General features: G+C 55.5%; 1 protein-coding gene across 3 annotated transcripts in view; it reads right to left on the bottom strand.

Annotated features, from left to right (window-relative positions):
• Positions 1-18,238, bottom strand: part of Src (SRC proto-oncogene, non-receptor tyrosine kinase) — a 49,721-nt gene extending 31,483 nt beyond the window's left edge. For 2 of the 3 annotated variants that reach the window (XR_002821022.1, XM_023714830.1), the window contains exon 1: positions 18,055-18,238. The gene's annotated coding sequence lies outside the window, so the exon portion shown is untranslated. Of the gene's footprint in view, positions 1-12,585; positions 12,918-18,054 lie in introns of those variants that run through there. The other variant, XM_023714831.1, reaches the window with a different exon arrangement.
• Between the last annotated feature and the right edge of the window lie 2,097 nt (positions 18,239-20,335).

Genomic DNA, 20,335 nt, shown 5'->3' with positions numbered 1-20,335 from the left:
GGCAGGGGAGGGCCTGGAGGGAAAAGCAGACAGGAAAGTCAAGCTCTGCTGCTCTGCTGCCCTAGGACAGCAAGCTCATGAGAGATAACAATTGACAACCTATTTCAAAGAAGAAATTATGTTGCATGTTTTCACCACGAAGAAATGATAAACATTTGAGGAGATACGCATACCCTGGTTGGGATGTTACACAATGTATGTACGTTTCCAGACACTACATGGTACCCCATAAATGTGTACATTTATTTATGTCAATTTTAAAAGTTTATATAATTACAAAAGAAAGATAAAAACTTGAAAACATGCTACACAAAAAAGTCAGTTACAAAAACCACATACCTGTATTGTATGCAGCTTCCATTTACATCCAGAACAGACAAAGTAGAACAGAAAGTAGTTGGGGGCAGGCAGGTTTAGGGGAAGCAGGGATCAACTGTGATGTGTACAGGTTCTTTTGAGATGACAGTGTTCTGCAGTTGCCTGTGGTAAGAGCTGCACAGCTCTGTGAGAACGTGACAAACTTCTGAAACAGCCTCTCTTGGCTCTGGCTTCCGTCAGAGATGCGGAAGCAGCCAGGGCCTCCTGGTGCACGCTCACCTGACAGAGCCCCTCTCAGCAGGGCACCCTCTGTGAGCATTTCTCAGCTGGCAGTGCAGAGAGAGGGCGGGGACACAGGAGGCTGTGAGTAGGGGTGTGGGGTCACCTCTGGAGACGGAAGCATGAAAGCCTGGGCCATGAGGTAGAGGCCAGGGTTGGGGTCCAAAAGGAGTGCACTGGAGCTTCCTGCAGCCTGTTCCGAGGCACCCACGCCTCGGGCATGAGCCAGGCCAGCCTCGCCACGCAGCCTTCCTATTCCTATCATGGTGCCTGCTATCACATCCCAGTCTCCTGCATTCACCAGGACCTTGCTACACAGGAAAAGGCAGCCTCACCTTTCTTTTTCTTTTTTTTTTTTTTTTTTTTTTTTTTTGGCAGAAAGGGGGATTGAACTCAGGTCCTTGCGCTTGCCAAGGAAGCACTTATTCCACTGAGCCCTCTCCCCGGCCTCGCCTTTCAGGGGAGACAAGAGTGGCTCCAAGAGGCCAGCCAACTCAGGTGCCCAGACCACCATCCGAGGCAGCCAAGGGCCCACTGCATTCCCAGATCTCCTGAGGCCTCTCCCTCAGGTCACAGTCCCAGCTGGGCAGAGTCTGCTGGCCAGCCCAGTTTCTAAAATGCGAGATGAAGGCCCAGAGAGGGAGAGAACTGGCCCCAAGCCACACAGAGAGGGGATGGGACAGGCCTGGGCCTCTTCCTCATGCCCAGTGCCCCCATTCCAGAGCAGAGGCGGGCAGGTGTCAGCACACAGCCCAGAGGCCTAAGCAGGACCAGTTAGAGGGAGCATGTGACCCGTGCCTCTCCTGGGCCAGTCCCCAGCTGATGACACACAGCCTTGCAACAGCCTGCGGGGAAGGTCCTACGAGTACAAGCTCCATCCAGTGAGCCCTGTCACCTGCAGGTGTCTCTTCCTGGTTCCTCCAGGTCCCAACGCTAGCAGGCAGCTCCCTGGGGGCAGGGACTATCACTAGAACTCTTCTTTTTCATTACCAAATGACTGCCTGCTCACCTGCAGTGTTCTTTTTGTGTGGTTTGGGATGTAGAAAGGACAGTGGCCTCAGAGGGAGGGAGTGGGTAAGGATTGCACAAGCTCACATTTATCCACCACTTACTAGGTGCTGTTCTTATCACCCAGTTTACAGAGGAAGTAACTAAAGCACAGGTAAGTCAAACACTGTGCCTAAAACTCCAACTCCCAAAGCTGTGCCATGTTCCTCCCCATGAGCTTCTCCCTAAAAGGAGACACTGAAAGGTCCATGGGACAGGGAGGTGTCTAACCAGCCACCTCCCAGTGTCATCTGGTGGCTCCAGTGCTCAGCCAGTCGGGGCGAGGGATGGCAGGAGGTGCTGCTGATGGGGTAAGAAGCCCTGTGCCTCTCCCGCTCTTTCCTACTGGGGCTCACACTGCCCCTGCCATGCTCCCAGCAGCCTGGAGCAGGATGCAGCCACACCAGAGGACACCGGCCCTGCAGGAAGCTGCCCCATCAGGAAGTGACAGCCAGATGCCAACCAGATCCAAGTGACCCCAGCACCCATCCTCTCTCCACCACACCCAACAGGAGGCACAGGGAGGGCAGCCAGGAGGCAGGCATGGCGGGCAGAGGCCCAACAGCCAGGCAGGCTGGGGTCATCGAGCGGCAGCCTGGCTGGGTTGGCTCCAAGAGCCCCGAGGGGATCTGCTCTTCAGGTCAGGACGGCCTGGAAAGCCAAGCAGGCAGCACAGCGGCACAGAGGCCTCGCCCACAGAGACTCCATCAGGGCACAGTGACCTGGCGCCAGAGGCTGAGGGGCAAGTGGAGGCCCCTGAAGTGCGGTGGGCCTCCAAAGAGAGGGGACATCTCTGCCAAAGGCAAAGGCTGAGCAGCTATGGAGAGGGTGTGACTCAGGCAGAGCGCTGCTTTGCACAGCTCCAGGGGAAGTCACTAGGGAAAGCCAAGGGCGGGAGAGCAGGAGTCGGGGCTGGCTCCACCATGCCCACTTCCCACTGTCTCGCACTCCTCCAAGGCCCCATGTTCAATAGTGAGGTCACCAAGAGGGGACAGCTGGCTCATCTTGCGGATGGTGAAGATGGCAAGGTTGGGATTTTCACTCCTCCCACCCCAGCCCACCTAGCTGCTTCCCCAGATACCTCAGAGGGGCCTGGAAAGAGGCGTCTCCTGAAAGCATCTGCCAGAGTCGCTGGGATGGGGCTGGGTAAAGCAAGGCCGGACCCTCTGAAGCCAAGAGGTCACAGGCCTACTCTGCAGGAGGCTTTCTGATTAGTCTCCCCACAGAGGAGAAGCTGGGTGTTCAGGAAAGGGGGGGGTGCCAGCCCTGGGTCACACAGCAAGGCTGGGCCCACCACACAGCAAGGATCTGGGCAGGGACACTGGGACTGAAGGTTCTTGGGGCCCCAGCCTTGATAGGAGATGCTGAAAGAGGAAACTGTGGTCCCAAGGGACCCGTGACCAAGCAGGTCTCGGGCTGCCAGGGATTCCATGGGACCAATAGCCACGTGGCCATCAGAATCACAGGAACCCTAAGCAAGCCACACCCTCAACTGCACTCGGCACCTCTTCACTGCACAAATGCCTGACCATCCGGAAGCCTGGAACAGAACCCCCAGGATGGGGTGACCACAGGGAACCCCACAGTGATGAGCACGCCTCTCCCCCAGCCTCCCCAAGGTCACCTCTCAGGGCCCCAGCTGGCCCACCCCCATGTGCTGATGGTGCTAGGCTGTGGGGGGCGCTGCCAGCAGGCCCCTGCCCACGGTGCCCGCTGTTCTCACAGCCGCTCTGGCACTGCGGCTCTGGGAACACACAGTGCCCCCTTCTCCCGCCCACACCCAGGCAGCCTTCCCTGTGGAGACACTGGTGGGCAGGAGCGCCCAGCCCCCACCCACTCGAAGCCCACAGGCATGTGGCTTCAGAGGGTCCAGCCTCGCTTTACCCAGCCACGTCCCAGTGACTCTGGCAAATGCTCTCAGGAGACGCCTCTGAGCCTGGGCTGCAGGCTGGGATCACCAAGGTGGGCAGAGCCTTCCCAGAGCTGCTCAGGGAATGGAGGCCAACCATATGCTCCCTCCTTCCTGCCCCTTGACCTCGATTATCCCCCTACCTCCACGCTGCCCTTGCCACGAAGCTTCACCACCCGCCTCATCTCCCCCTGCCCCATGGACTCCAGGGCACCCTAATGAGCTGACCACCAACGTCACCTGCCCCCACACCTAGCAAAGGGAGGTTCCCCTCTTTTCCAGACTCACAGAGTACCCATGACATGGAGACTAAGAGCTAAACCACTTGGGCTCAAAACCCAGCTCTGGCCCTTCCTCACTGTGTGGCCTTGGGAAGGTTTCTCTACGTCTCTGTGCCTCCATTTCCTCCCCAATAACTGGGATAAAATATGATGACCTGCTTCAAAGAACTGTGTGAGGATGAAATGAATTCGCCATTGTGGAGCCTCCAGAGCTGAGCCGAGACCCTAGCAAGTTCACTGTCAATCAAGTAACTACAGCAGCTGTTATTTATTGAGCACCTACTAATTGCCAACCCCTATGCTCTGGATCTTAACTAAAGGATCACACAACAGCCCCTGAAGTGGAGCTGTCATGAACTCCACACGTTCACATGGGAGAGAGCCCCAGAGACATCAGCGTAACTATCAAAATATATCTGGGGAAGGAAGGAATTGTGGCCAATATTAAGGAATCACAGTTAATGCGTTTGATTTTTTTTTATTTTTTTAATGTAATTGTTCGTTTTTAGTACAGGGTCTGCAGGGTCTCAATACACAGCCTGGACTCATGATCCTTCCTGTTTTTTCAGCCTCCCAAGAACTGGGATTATAGGCACAATACCACGCAGAGTCTCAGTTGCTGTCTCAGTGCACCCCAGGGGCAGGGCCGGCACGGCAAGCCAGGGATTGAACTCCCAGCCCCGGCATCTGCCTAAGCAGGCGCTTTAATCTGCTGAGCTATCTGGCCAGCCCTAGCTAATTTCTTTTAGACAGATTATGGTTTTGTGGTTGCTTTTTTACACAAGGGCTGGGGGCCGGGGAGATAGCTCAGTGGCATGAGCGCCTGCCTGGCCAGCGTAAGGTCCTGAGTGCTCTAAAAAAAGTTAGAGATATACGCTGAAATATTTATGTAAGAAATAGGATATCTAGGATTTGCTTTAAAAAGGATACAAAAACTAAAATGACACAATATGGGAGTGTGCAGCAACGGGGCACAGGCCATGGTGAGTGGTGCTGAGGCTCCTTGATGGTCTCCCGGGTTCACTACATTAATGGGTGGGCTGCTGCCACACAGGCCTACAGGTCTGGCTCCTTGGGGGAGGTGTAGGGGCCATCACTGGAGCCCATGAGTTCCAGACCAGGCTGGGCATCACAGCAGGACCCTGCCTCAAAAACAATGTGGAAAGGAAGATTGAAAATTAATAATGAGAACAAACGCTGACCCCCCTGCCCCTTTGAAACAACCACCTCAGGGTGGGCAGACCAAGCAGCTACCTCAATGTTCCATCTGCATCCACTTGCCCCTCCCCATCTGTTCTCCACACAGCAGTCTTGTGCACCCAGAGTCCTCTGCGACCCCCATCTCTCTGCAGTGAAAAGTCAGCATTTGCAGAATGGCCCAGAGGCCCTGCCACATCTGGCCCCTCCATCTTGCTGGCCCCCTTCCCTGTTCCCTCTACTCTCTCCCTGCTCATTCCACTTCCCTGCCTCTTGCTGTTCCTCCAGTGCTCAGCACATATTTGGTCTCAGGGCCTTTGCACTGACTGCTTTTGTCCTAGACTCTCTCCTAGGGAGATGCCTGGTCCCTTCTGCCCCTCCATCAATATGAGTTCCTTTCCTGGCCACTCACTTAACTGCAACCCAGTGGCATTTCAGCCCCCTTTCCTGCTCTCTGTAGGATTCATGGCACTCAGCACCCTCCTACATGCCACACATACAGTTCCCATTTGTTGTGCTTCTATCGTCAGTACTAGACAGGGAGCTCCACAAAGGCAGGAGTTTGTGTCTGCTTGGTTCTTTGCTGTACCTCCAGCCTCCAGAACATTGGCACATAGGACTACTTAGTGGACATGTGCTGGATGGATGGATGGGGGGGTTGCAGGGGTGGATGTGGGATGGGATGGATAGATGAGTGAATAGACAGGCAAATGAATAGATGAAAAGATGAGTAGATAGTGGACAGATGAATGGAAAACGGATGGATGGATGGATGGATGGATGGATGGATGGATGGATGGATGGACAAAGGGATAGGTGAGTAGATTGGTAGTTGGGTGGATGGGTAAATGGATTAATGATAAATGGATGAGACGGGATGGGATGGGATAGGACTGGACAGGATGGATGGTTGATGGGTGGCTGGATGACAGATGGTGGGTAGATGGATGATGAGTGGATAGGCAGGTAGGTGGGTGGGCAGATGGATAGAAGATAGATAGTTTAGATGGATGGATAGATGGGTGGATGGGTGGGTAGGTGGATGGGTAGACAGATGAGTGAATGTAAGAAAGGGGCCCCACAAGAGGAAGAAACAGGTCTCAGCCTTCAGTCTGTCCAGCCCAAAGCCTATCCCCGACCATCCAACCCCACCCCCACTATCCAGCCATCCACACTCATTTTTCACCTGTCTGGCACACCCTCTCAGGTGCCCCTGCCTGAGTAAGGAGTGAGCAAGAGGCCATCTGAGGGCCAGAGCAGCCAGAACATGTCTGGTCCTGCGTTCACATGCAAGCATGCTCAGGGCCAGAGAGCCTCAAACCGGCTCTGCCAGTACAGTGAGGCTGAGTGATTGGAGGCTCTGGCCCATGGGACAGAGGTGCAGGATGCTTCTGAGAACAGGACCCGAAACAGGGCCTCCGGCCAGGGAACACACAGCTAAGGCTGACCTCAGAGCTCCCCTCCATCCTACTCCATAGAGACACTTGGCCTCCACCCTGCTGCTCTCGAGAGTCCCCCAGGCAGGAAGAGGGAGATCCCTTCCCACTGGGACTACTGCTGCTGGAAGCCCCTGACCAAAGTGGGTAGCAGCAGAGCAAGGCTGGGAGAGTGAGCCCTGGAGGAGGGTGGGGAGCTGAGCCCCAGGGCAGCAGCTGCAGACCTGGTTAAACCCTGGTCTGTCCCCACTTCTGCCTCCCTCATGACCTCTGTTCACACATCTTGGTGTGCAGCCCCAGATGCCCTCTTGAACTCAGAATTCCCTGTGTGGAAAGTGTTTCAGGGCATGGATTCCAGGCACCCTCAGTCCCACAGGGCTGTCTTATGCAAGATGCCACTTGGCAACTCCAGTCTTCTCCCAGCTATGCACAGGTGCCCTAACAAGCCATTGAAAACAGCAATAATCAAAATGCCTACCGATCCCTGAACCTGTGCTGCAGACCTCTCTCTTCCCAAAGGCACCGTGAAGGAAGGACCATTACTGTGCCCTTTTCACAGTTGGGGAAATTGGGGCCCAATTTATATGCCGAGCAGAGTAGAACCCAGGCCCCCTGCCCGGGGTCACACTGCCCAGTCTCCACCTTGCCAAGACAGCCCAACACAGGAAACAGATGCACCCCAAGCGGTCAGCTGGAGTCTGGAGGACAGAGTCCATAGTCTCAAATCCAGAGTCCTGAGAGGCCCAACCCAGGCCCACTATGTCATCCAAGCCATGGGCAACCAACCTGAGCCTCAGTTTTCCCCTGAAAATGGGGAAGTCCTGCCATGTCACCTAAGGGACTCCGGAAGTCTAAAGCTCAGTAACTAAATAGGGTGGGGAAGCCCACCGTTGGGCCTTGTGGCTGCAGAGGGGGCAGCCATGCGAAGCAGAAGCCTCCAGCTGCCAGGAGCGCTCTGCCTCATCACCAGCTGCCCTAAAGAGGAAGGATGCGTCCTCAGCCCTGTTTCCCATGTGATCCAGTCCCAAGCTGTGTAGCCTGTGTCCCTGCAATCATGCCCTGTGTCCCTTCCTCCCTTGCACCAGAGCCGCAGCCTAGTCCAGCCACTGGACCTTCTCTCAGGACTCCAATGCCAAGCAGACAGCCTTTCTGAGATGCCAGTCTAATCCCTCTCACACCCCTCGCCTGACGACGAAGGACACAAGCCCTACAGCACCGTCACCAGCCCCACCCCCTCCCTGCATTCTGCTCCACTCACACCAGCCGCCTGCAGCCCTCCCTCGCCTCAGCCTTTGCACTCAAGGTCTGTGCGGCCCAGGGTACACCTCTCCCACACGCATACACTCTTCCCTTCCAGGTCTGCAGCCCTCCATCCTCCTGCTCCAACAGGCCCTTCTTGACCACATGTCTAAATAGCAACACACCTAGCCAACTGTACCCTCTTCCAGTTCCAGGTCAAAAGCCACCTCCTCCGGGAAGACCTCCCTGATCACTCAGCCCCAGTGGGGGCCTTCAACTTCCCCTTCCTGGCCCACACCAGGACGTGACTCACCGTGTGGGTATATGTCTCATGAGGACAGAGACACTTCTGCCTCCCTCGTGGCTGACTATTCTGTGGTGGTTGTCACACTCAACAGTGTGTAGCTGGGTGTGTGGGGACCTAGCTTGGGGGTCAGAACAGACATTGGTCACAAGCACAGGGCCTGGCACAGAAAGAGCACTGATCAATGGGTGAATGAATGAATGAATGAATGAGCATAGCATCACAGCGGGCTCCTGAGAAGATGGCCCAGAGAATGGAGAGTCTGCCTGGGGTCACCAGCCACCATACTCTGACCCTGCAAACCCAGCTGCCATTTCCCACCCTCGCCTCAGGGAGCTCCTTCTCTCTGGGGAAGGAGTGCAAAGGAGGGGGCAGGAAGCCCTGGCTCCCAGAGGGGGACTCCCAGACTCCCTCTGTCCTACCACAAAGGGGCTTTGTGCTCAGTGCTGAGAGCCAGGCCCCAGCGGAAGCTGTCCCTCTGCACCACAGGCAGCTGGGGCCACAGCTCAAAGGCAGCCACAGAGGCTGGTCCAGTCCTCCAGTTTAGCTCACCTTTTCAAAGACCCCAGGAGAGAAGCTCTAGGATGACCTCATTTCTGCAGGTGGAGAAACTGAGGCTAGAAAGGGCAAAGATACTTGGCCAAAGACTCTCAGAAAGCAATCAAGCTCAAAACCAGGCCAATGTGGCAGCACAGTGGGCAGACCCTCTGGGTTAGAGAAGGAGTCTTAGGAGCTGGCCCTCACCCACTGGCACTGTGCCCTGGGAGGGAGCCCTCACCCTAAGCCCCAGGCACCCTGGATTCCAGCAGCTGGGCTGCAGGGTGTCCCCACTTCCTGCCAGCCTGTGCCTGCCCTTTCGGGAAAGGCTTTGTGGGCAGAAGGACTAGGGGCAGTGGCACCCACTTTCTCTCCAGCAAGCCCAGATCCACCTCACCAAAGCCAAACTGTCTGAGCCAGCGCCAACCACAGTGCTGAGCACCCATGTCTCCTGGGCCCTCCACCTGCCTGTGATGCCTGCGAGCTCCCGAGGCGCTGTACACACTGCTCTATCAGGCGTGGCTCAAGCACCACTGTCCCAGAGTCTGCTGTCCTACCTGGCAGTCACCATACCCAATCTAGGAGGTTTTTCTAGGCCCACTCCCTGCAGAGCCCACACCAGTCCCTCTCTCCCAACCCACAGTGGGCTCCAGATCCCTACCTTGGAAGGACAAAGAAAAGGGTTGTTGAGGCAACACATGGGTGGGGGTGGGACCTGCTCCACTCCCAGGCCAAGTGCCCCAAAGAGAAGCCAGACTAACTGTCCCCTTCCATCCATCTGGCACACACCTGCCACTCCCACCTCGCCAGGCTCCACATGTACAGAAGACCACTTCCCTCCTCCAGGATTTGTGCACAGTGTCCCTTCTTCCAAGCATGTCCTTGCCCTTTTCTTCTCTTGAGCTCCTGCTCACACTGTAAGACGCAGGCCAGATGTCACCTCCTCTGGGAAGCCCTCCTGGCATTGTGGTAGTGGCACCAACCCCACAGTAGGACAAAGATCAGGGTCTGTATTTGTCTCCCCAAGAGTACAAGCTGTCCCCAAAGAGCATCTTTGGGGTCCCCAGCACCCACCACAGGCCCAGGCATCACCAGTAGGTAGGTAATGGCAGGCCAGCTGCCACCTTCTCACCATAGCACTCCCAGGGGCAGCAGAGTGCTGCTTGCCCACAGTGCCCACAGAGCGAAGGTTTGGGTGGAGTGGGTGGAGGGGGGAGCTCTGTGCAAATGGCCAACTGGTAACCAAACCCACGTCGTTTCTAAAACTAGGGCACAGGAGAGAAACGGGAACAGCAGAATTGTCCCCAAATAGAACAGTGGCTCATCTGGTTCCGGGGCCTTCGGGAACACCTGGCAGGGGTGGGGGTGGGGAGAGCAGAAGAGATGGCTGGGCCCAGCAGTCCTCCAGGGCTGGTCCAAGCCTGGGGCGCTGCCCACCTAACTCACCAGCCACATGGCCTGCAAACTGTCCCACCCTCAAGCCCAAGGTCACTGCCAGGAATGCTGCTACCCTTTCCTGCCAATCAGAATCCTGCCCATCCTTGGAACCTTGACCACTGCCGGTTAACCATGACACTTTCTAGAAGCCTGGCATGGTAGACATTTGGGGACAGTGCACTTGTCCAGTCCTTACAGTGCTTGAGGGAAAACTCCTGCTCCCATCTCCCAGCTCAGAAACTGGGAGTCAAAGAGAGAAGCCATTCGCCCAGGGCAGCAGCACAGGAGGCAGACAGACCAGATGCTGTGGCAGCAGCTGCAGCCACACAGCCCAGGGACCTGCTAAGCAGAGGAGGAGGCCCCACCTGCCATCCTCAACTCCGCCACTCGTGAGGTGTCAGACCGAAGAGCCACTGTGAGAAGGGGTTAGAATCAGCTGTGCAGCATGGATGGACCCATTGCGCAGATGAGAGAACACGTCCTGAAGGAGACAGGACCCTATTCCTTGTAGCTATTTGCTGGATGCTTCCTCTGGGCCAGGCCTCGAGCTAAATGTTTTATGGAGATGACTATAGCCCCAATCTATACACTTTTACTACCTCCACTTCCCAGATGCGGAATACGAGGCTCAGTGAGGAGAAGCAATATGCCCCAGGTCCAGATCAAGTAAGCGGACAGAGAGGCGTCCACCCAGTCTCAAGGCAGGAAACTGGAATCATGGGCACGTCCCTTCCCAGGTTCTGGGTCTCAGTTTTCTCCTTTGGAAAGTGGGATATGTCCCAGGAGGAAGGTGGTAGTGCACTGTGCCCTGGCCAACACAATTGCCCTTCTCTGCACCTCAGTCTGCTCAGCTGGAGAATGGGACTGTCATTCCCTTCCTCCCCAGGTTCACATAAACCATAACAGCAGCCAACACCTACTCACTACTCTCTACCTGTTGGCATCACACATGTGGAGATCCTCACAGAAGCCTTAAAACAAGCAATGCTCTCAGATGGAAACTGAGGCATAAGGCCAGGGAGATGGCTCAGCAGCATGCGTGACTGCCTGGCAAGTGGGTCCTGCCAGGACAAGCAGTAAGGTTCTGAGTTCAATCCCCAGTACAAAAACAACAACAACAACAACAAAAAAGTGAGGCACCAAGCAGTGACCTGACTCCCAAGTCACACAGCTGCTGAGGATGGAGAAGTCTCCTGGACTCCACACTGATTCTTAGAAAGAAGCCTCCAAGATCTGCCCCTTCAGTGCTCTGTGACCTCAGGCAAGCCACTTCACCGCTCTGAGCCTCCCAATCCTTATTTTGATAAGGCCACCTTTTCATGGAACTTTGGGGAAACCCGGCAGTGGGGTAGAAGCCCAACTGCCCAAGCAAGCCCCTGGCAAGAACCCAGTTTCTGTCCTTCCCCCAGCCCTGTGTGGAGGTGACTGTGGGAAGTGCTATGTAAAGTGCTGCAGGCTCCAGAGTGAGAATTATCACCCCATGCCTTTAGAGGCAAAAGAGCCTCGTGACTTATCATTCATGGCATAATGTCCAGGGGCCACAGGGGAGGACACAGATGCGGTGAGAGGAGGGAGAGTAACAGCTCTCTGGAGCCCACAGTGCCTCGGCCCCAGGAAAGGTACTGAGCAAGGGGGAACCTGCAGAGACAAGGGCGGAAGACGGGCGAAGGCTCAGAGGGGCAATGGGGTCCCCTGGATGACTGGGAAACGTGGGAGACGATGAAGTCCCGCAGCTCAGGCCAAGAGAAGCGCTGGGAGCCTCAGCCACCCCCCAACAAAACAAAGGCAAACATAGTTCCTGCTTCTCAAGCCCATGGCAGCCACCTTTGACCAGATGGGCCCTGTTCAGGGCGGGGCCTCAAAGGCCAAGCTGAGACATCGGACACAGGGACGCCATCACAGGTGACAGGCAGGAAAGGACTGAAGTGGGAACTGGGTCTGGGAGGGCTAGATGGAGCTGGTGGCTTCTGATCAATCCAACAACCAAGCCTGCCTGTCTCCAGGAAGCTTTCCCTCCACTCTGCCTCACAGGAGGCACCAGCCACAGACCATGGTGACCAACAAGAGCCCTGGGACTTCCAGATCAGCAGGCCTGCAGGAGCCCCGGTTTCCTGCCTGCTTAGGGAACATCAAGCCCTGGCTGTATGCAGGCCCCCGAGGCAAGCACTTAGCACACTTTCGCTGAGCTGACCCTCACATCACCTTGTCAAAGCCGGCACTAGCACCATCATCCCTCCTTCATGGATGGGGGATCTGAGGCTCAGGGAAGTCATTTTCCCACCAGCATACACAGCACACCAGTGGTTAAGGCAGGGCTCAAACCCACAGCCAACTGGCTTTAAAGGTCTTTCTACTTCCATGAGCATGCAAGAGCCCTGGACTCCAGGTCTGAATGGAGTCCCATCAGGCAGAGCTGGAAGGGCAGAGAGCCAGTGTCACCTGCCCCCAGCACCACCTGGAAAAAGGTCAGCCACACCGAGATCAATAGGACTCAAGTACCAAAAGTCTAGGCTCATGTTGCACTTTCTGGGTGACAATACCTGAGCCCTTAGTTTCTCTGAGCCTGTCTTTTCTTTGTAACAAAACAAAAGTTTTACCCACCTCCAGGAGAAGATGACCTCACTGTGATCCAACTCCAGAGGGTACAACGAGCAGATATCAATATGAGGCAAAGTGAGATGAAGGCTACAAACTTGTATGAAGTCGTCTGAGAAGAGCTAATCAGTCCTTGACAGAGAGGCCATGCTTCCGGATGCCACTTGGAGCCAGTTTCCACCAGCATCCGCCCTCGGCTTGTGCTTGCTCCAGAGCCCAAGGATTCAAAAGACCCAATCCTGCAGCCTCCAACAGCTTTACAGCCTTTACCTTCTACCCATGCTTGATACCCCAGCCCCACGCAGGCACCAAAAAGGACTCAGCCAGGCCTGTCCCTGGGGAAGACAGCACCACGGTGCCATCCTAGAATCCAGATGAACAACGAGCACACACTGTGCAGATGAGGAAACAAAGGACCAGGACAGAAGGGGCTGGGCCAAGACCGTTCAACTTCTCCCTTCCAGCTTCTCCTTTTATTCTGGAACTTCTCAGGGTAGTTTTAGGGACAGGAAGAGCAGAAGGGACCAATGTTGGGGATAAATCACTTGTCCAAGGTCTCACAGCAAAGGGGCTTGCGTTCCAGCTCTACAATGCTCCCCAGTTACCTATCCCTCAACTCAGGCCACAGTCTATACTGTGGTAGAGGTGGCAGGCAGGCAAGCTGGGAAGGGCCCTAGATCAAAAGACAGATCTGCACTGTTCTCCCAGCTTGGATGATTTGCCCTGGGTCTTTCTGGCCTCATTTCCTCCATAGTGAAAAGAAAAGGTCTGAATAGATCAAGAATGACAAACACATGACGCATATACAGTAGTCGCTCAGCCTCTGTCTATGGCAGACATTACTAATCTATCACCTCACTCTTTCCCACAAAGTCAGGTCTGGACCTCAGAATGCTTTTCAGCAGAACACTTCAAGTCTGTGTGATTTGAGCTGTAGGCCAAAAGAGGGACGGATGATATCTATACAAGAGGAAAAAAGGAAAGGAAAAAAAAAAGGTGTGATATTTGCTGAATAGCCGTAGATTCAAGCCACTGGGATTATGTTAGGAGACTTAATTCTCACAAAGGAGCCAATCAGAGGCAGAGGTTCACAGAGGCTAAGCACCTTGACTTTGGACTTTCAGCTGGGAATGAGGTTGAAATACAGGGCCAGATAGCTCAGTGGATTAAAGCACCTGCTTAGGCCGACACAGGGCCTGGGTGTTCGATCCCCAGAGTGCCATGCTGGCCCTGCCCCAGGGTGCACTGAGATGGCAATGGAGAATGGGTGAGGTTGCGTGCGCCTGTAATCCCAGCATTTAGGAGGCTGAAAACAGAAGGATCACTACGAGTCCAATCTGTGTAATGAGACCTTGTAGACTCTGCAGACCCTGTACTAAATACATTAAAAAAAAAGATAATGAAATATAGGGGCAAGGCCAAGACAGCCACCAGATGAAGCTAGAGCTTCCTCTCCTCCCCTTGCCCTGTGAGGTATAAATCCCATGCCCACTCTCTAGTTTCAGAAACTAAAACCCAAGAAGGGGCCTCAGTGGCCAAAAAAGGATCTCAGCTCATGTCTAGCACTTCCCCACCCTTATTTATTGAGCATCTAATTTTTGTAAAGTACTTTAGTCCTGTTGGACACCCTGGGATCCACGATTTACTATTTCACTTCTTAGACGAGGAAACTGAGGCCTCACCAGAGGAAGTGTCCCCTCCCCCATTCAGATGGAAGCCAGAGCAGTTTCCCAGGGAGATAAAGGGGGAGGAGGAGCAGAGGGGGGAAGTAAAGGGTTGTGGGAACCAGAGAGAGAGGGGAGCAGGGCCACACCAGAGGCAGGAAATGAGGCTCTGGTCAAAGCCCCAGAGCGGGGAACAGGGCCTTCACAGGACCTCTGAGGCCTGTAGGGGCCTAGGCAGCCCTACGGAGTGCGCGGCACTGGGGCCCAGGCCTGGCCCTGTCACTTGAGAGACCCTGGACAAGTGGCTTTTCCTTTCTGAGTCTTAGTATTTACATCTGGAGAACACACCCAATCTGCCCAGTCTCACCTCCCACAGGCTCTCAGAGAGCTGAGCAGGGCTGGACTGGGGCTCACTTCCCAGTTCAGCCTTCTCTCACACAGAGAAGGCTCAGGGAAGGCAGAGGGCTCAAGGTCACCCAGCACATCGGTGACCTTAACTGCCAATGTCCTCTCTTAGACCAGCCCTTCAAATTCAATGAGATCATCCATTCAAGGCTGTGACCACACCGCTGATGAGGCCATAAGAAGTGCCAGCTGACCTGCCCAGTGTAACAGGACGCAAAGTGGGGTCCATTTTCTGAGAATCTACTGGTTCCAGGCACTGAGCACAGAGCCCTCTTTTAAGCCTAACCTGGAAGATACCTGCTGCCCCATTTTCAAGATGAAGAAAGCAAGTCTCTGAAAGATACAGCGAATGACCCAAAGGCGCACTATTTCACTTCTTAGACGAGGAAACTGAGGCCTCACCAGAGGAAGTGTCACAAGTGAGCCAGTGAGAACTTGAACCCAGGCTCATCCAACTCACAAACACTTACTGTCTCCATCTCTCTTGCTGACCCTCCCTACTCCTCACCTCACTCCCAAGCTTCCATCCCATCTCACATCACTGCGTTTCCCTAATGTCTGGCTCTTGGGCTTTCTGGCTTTCCCAGCATCACATGCCTTCCCCTCTTGAGACCTGGTTAGGCCTGCCCATGTATCTGTTTCCACAGGTGTCTGGTCAGCAATGGCTCCCTTGGCTTCCACTGCACCTCCAGCAGGCCCTCAAGAAGCTGTGTGGGGCTGGACCATGGCCTGTTCCTCGGCATGAGGATGCTCAGACATAGGATGCTATTCAGGCCCTATGTAAAGATGGTGCCAAGCTCCTCTCCAAGGCCTGGAGCCCTCACCAGGTCCAGCCCTGCTGATAACAAGGCCGGGCTTTACCTCTCCCTCCCTCCCTCCATTCAGTGCTCCAGCCTCAAGGTATTCCCGGGGTTCCACACTCCTCCACTCAGGGCCTTTGCAAGTATACTCCCCCGACCTAGGCAGCCTTCCCTAGCTCTGTGCCTGGCCACTCCCCTCATTCTTCCTTCAAGGTTCCCCTGTTCCCAGGCCTCTCTCTGAGCCTTAGCTCATCTGCAATTGTATATTAATTTTTCTTGCAACTTGTTTGCTATTTGGCTCCAGAGTCAAACTTGGGGAGGCCAGGAACCTGGTCACAATTCCCCAGGGAGTACCCACTAGACTGCCTACTGCCCACCACCCCAGGAGCCCTGAGAAGTATCTGAGCAGGAGAGAAAAAATTAAAGTGATCTTTGCTGTGGGGGCAGCTACTCCCCTCAGTTCAGGCACCACCTCCTGAAAGCCCTCCATACCGACCCACCACAACACTGCTCAGCCAAGTTCAAAGGTTCTGTACACAGAAGGCACCCAGCACTCAGTCTCCAAGTGGGGGGACAAAGTCAGCTGAGGACCAGGGCTAAGTGGGAAGGGGGTCTGTCAGCAGGTCACTGAGCCACATCCTCCCTGGAGTGGCTCCTGGAGTTGGGGAGAGTGACATCCCCCACCCATGGGTGAAAATCAGGGAGGAAGCCAAAGCAAGAGCCAGGCTGTGGGCCACGGCCAACTCAGGAGGAGATGTGGGGCAGGCTCCTGCTGGGAGAGGTAGGCCCCAGCCAGTCTGGGTGGGAAGGCTGACATGGGGTCCTGGGGCTCCTGGAGGAAAAGGCTCTCCTGGCAGAGACCTGATGAGGCCCAGGGGTGCACCTGAGGGCCATGGCAGGCAGTCAGCTGAGAATGGTGACACACAGTAAGTCACTTCCAAGGATGGAAAGACCACATCACTGGAGCACATACCACATCCCCAGAGAGGCTTCATGGCTTCCATCAATCATGCAGCTTCTCCAACGCTGTTGTGTGCCTGTCCCATCCAGAGCACCCATGGATACCAAGAGGGATTCAAGGGCAGTAAGACTCAATCACCTCTGAGGTCTAGGGGCCAATGTCAGCTTCCTACTGTGTAGCCTTAGGGAAATCACTTCCCTTCTCCAAGCAGTAAGACAACAGACCAGAGTTCCTGCCTCCTAGGTGTTAGGAGTTGTTACTATTGCTCCATTTTAGACTTGATGAAACTAAGGCTGGTGGGAGCAGTGAGTTGCCTAGGGTCACATGGACATGAGGGTGGCAGCTGTTTCTTTTGCAAAGGGCTCTAGGGCACCTTTCTGGGCACTAACCCCATTCTCTTCTGAAAAGGAGATCTGGTGCAGCCAGCAGCCTCACACTCCACTCACCTTGGGCAATTCAGCTAGTATAGGACTACTCTCCTGACAACTGTACCTACTCTAAACTATGCCTGAGCTGCATAAGCACATAGGATCTTCTCCAGAGGGGCCCCATTTTACATATAGGGGCTCCAAGGGGTAGCCCCTTGGCCAGTGTCATCCAGGAAAATGGGAAGCATAGGTTTCTCCTTCACTTCACCTCTCTGGGGCAGAGCCAAGCCTGGCCCACCCTGGAAACCAAGTCTGATCTCAGCTGCACTGTGGCTGGGTCTGGCTTCACCAGGTGACCCAGGGACCACTACCCCAGCAGCACATAGGCCAGGAGGCTCAGCCTTGCCCAGACCCCACAATCCCCTGCATCCACTCTCCAGTACAACTGAAGAACCCAGGGGCCCTGGGCATTTCGCACAGGTGAGTCCCTTCCACTCACCCCACTCTTCACCCGCTCAGCGGTCCCCCAGCTCACCTACACTGACATGGCTCAGAAAAGCTGTGTCTGAACACGAGAACACAGAGGACGGCAAGTGGTGGCCAGGTGAGGACTCATACTCATCCACAGCCCCTGTCCAGGTAAGCAAGTGGACCTGGCCTGGTAGCGAAGCCCAAAACTTTTGCCAACTTCTGAGCTGCTGGTTGCGGGGCCTGCTCAGGGGCGGGGCGGGGGTCTGTGTGGACCGAGCTTAGTGTGGCCCAGTGCCTTCTAGGCCAGCAACCAGGCCGTACCCGAGGCCCCACGAGAGAAGGAAGATCCCGGCGGCAGGGCCGGCGCCCCCACCCTGCGCCCCTCGGCGAGCTCGGCCTCCGCCCCCACCTCTCCGTAGGGATGGGGGCGCCTGGCTTGGCAGCCACTGCTAGACACGGCGCCGATTGGCTCAGATTTCGGATTTGGCCTAGACCTGGCCGGGGCTCGGCAGGGCTCTCCCGCGTCTCAACCGGCCGGGAGGAGGAGGAGGCGAGCCAGAGGGGGTCCCCGCGCGGTTGGGACCCCGGCCCTCTCCGCCCAGCCCCCTCCCCCCGCGGCATCACAACAAAAGGCCGCGCCGGGCAGGTCCCCCCGAGCCGCCCAGCGCTGGGGATCACGGTTCGGCCCAGGGGGTGAGCAGTGGGGAGTGGACAGGATCCCAGCGGGCCCGCGATCCGGCACCGGAGGCCTCGGGGCGCGGCTCCCCAGCCGGCCGGGCCTGGGCCGCGGGGGCGGGGGCGCTCACCTGGGCGGCGGGCGCGGGCAGGAGGGTGCACCGGAGATGGGCGCGGGAGGGCAGACCGGTATGGCCAGCGGCGGGCAGACAGCGGCCTCGCCGCTCCGGCTCCCGGGCCGGAATGGATTCTGGGCCGGGAGAGACAGACTGAGAGAAAAGGAGGAGGAGGAGGAGGAGGAGGAGGAGGGGGAGGAGGGGGAGGCGGCGGCTGGGGAGGGGAAGAGAAGGGAGGGAGCGCGAGCAGGAGGAGGGGCCCGGCAAGCAGCCGGGAGGAGGAGGAAGGAGGAAGCGCGCGGACACGGATTCCTAGCCGGTGACCTGGGACAGAACCAGCGCAGAGAGAGCCTGGGGTACGAGGGGCGTGGCCGGCGAGAAGCCACGCCCCGCCACGCCCCTGAGTGCTCCCCGCCCCCGGGCCAAACTACCCTCGCTCTGCCCCTATCTGTATTCCCCAGTCCACCATTCCCGTAATTGTGCACCAATGGAACACTCACCCCTTGCAGGCGCCACACTAGGAGGTTCAGGCCGACTTCAGGATCTAATACTATAACAACGTAGGCTAGGTGACCTGTGATTATTCCCGTTTTACAGCTAGGGAAACTGAGTCATTGCCCAAAGCCACGCTTTGGACTCTAGCCTTGACCTGGGTTTCTCCAAGTGGGAATTGGTGGGGGCCAGCCCATTAGCTCAGTTGTTTAAGTGCCTGCTTAAAAAAGCAGTGAGGCTCAATTTCCAATGGTTCGAACCCAGATACTCCAGCCAAACCAGAAATGCTCTGAGGGTATGTTCAGGCCTCAAAAAAAAAAAAAAAAAAAATCCTTCCAAGTGGGAATTGGGGCAGAAGGGACAGTGCAGGAGGAGCAATTATTCTCACCTACATATCTTCATTTTTAAATGCATAAGAAAATGTACTGTAAGGTCCACTCCACTGAGGAGCAGTCTTCCAAGTAAATGAAGAGAAGGGGCCGGGGAGATAGCTCAGTAGAATAAGCACTTGCCTGGCAAGTTCAAGGGCCTGAGTTCAATCTCCGGTTCCAGAAAAAAAAAAAAAAAAGGCTGAGCCAAGTAAATGAAGAGGCTCCCTCCAGACCCAGAAGGCAGGAGGTGTAGTAGGAAAAGTGTAGCATTGAGGAACCGCTGCTCTGTGCTGCAAACACTGCACACCATCTCCTGGCCCAGGGCCCCGATCTGCCCTGATGGTTGTGGCTGCCCCACACTCAGCTCCTCACCTGCCCCCCTGGAATCAAGGTCGCTGTTACTGGTGGGACTGAAGCCAGCATTAAATACCACCAGCCACTTCCGCGTCCCCTCTTTGAAAGTGCTTCTATTTCACAGATGGGAAATGGAGGCCCAGCCAGATCAAAGTGGCCTGGGCTTCTCCCTGAACAGCTGTCCCTGCTCAGAGAAGCTGTGAGGGGCATCATCCTAGATGTGAGTGGCAAAAGCCTCAGGACACAATATACCTCCTCGGAGTAGGCCAGGAAAAAGCAAGGCCTTGCTTGAGCCTGGAAGATCTGGGTTCACATCTAGGCCATTTGCCACCCTGCTGTGCCTTGGACAAATCCACCAGTTTCTCCAGCCCAGTTCTCTCTCTGTAAAACAGGAGTAAACTGGTCACATAAGATTCCTGGAAAGGCTAAGCTGACGCATGTGAAGATGGCTAGGATTTATTTTATGGGGGACATGAAGTCCAAAGGAGGAAGGGGCTGTTGGAGGCCCCCCAAAAGTTAGGGTAGAGCCAGCCCTGGAAGCCAGCTGGGCCAGTGGAAAGATTGCACTGTTTGCAAGGCTGGTTTAAAAATTAAACCGTAGGTTCCCAGGATTTAGGGCAGTCCAGCTGGAGGAGCAGGTTCCACAGCCCTCCTCACTCCTGCATTAGCTCCTTGACGGGCTCAAGGGCCTTAGTGGTCACCCTGAGAGGGAGAGAAGGGACAAGGGAGGGTGGGTTAGGATTCTTCCCTGTTCACCCAACTTGCAAGAACTGATTGTGCTCATCTGCTCTGAATGCCACACTCACAGATGCCACGCTGGCACAGAGGGGGTATTTACACCTTGGGAAGTGGTGAAGGCTACAAAGCAAGCCTTCATCCTTTCTTCCAGAGAGCTAGTTGTTTAAATATTACCAGCATGTTCCTAAATCCATCTCCAGGAGTTCATGAGACAGTTTTCTAGAGCTAGGATGATAGTTCAAAAGCACAGACTGCAGGACCAGGGAGATGGCTCAGTGGAATAAACGCTTCCATGGCAAGTGCAAGGGCCTGAGTTCAATCCCCAGTTCCGCAAAAAAAAA

This window comes from Octodon degus, unplaced genomic scaffold (assembly GCF_000260255.1).
Source record: "Octodon degus isolate 3935 unplaced genomic scaffold, OctDeg1.0 scaffold00037, whole genome shotgun sequence".
Lineage (NCBI taxonomy): Eukaryota > Metazoa > Chordata > Mammalia > Rodentia > Octodontidae > Octodon > Octodon degus.
The sequence above is the reverse complement of the archived record's forward strand: the minus strand, read 5'-3'. Positions and strand labels throughout refer to the sequence as shown.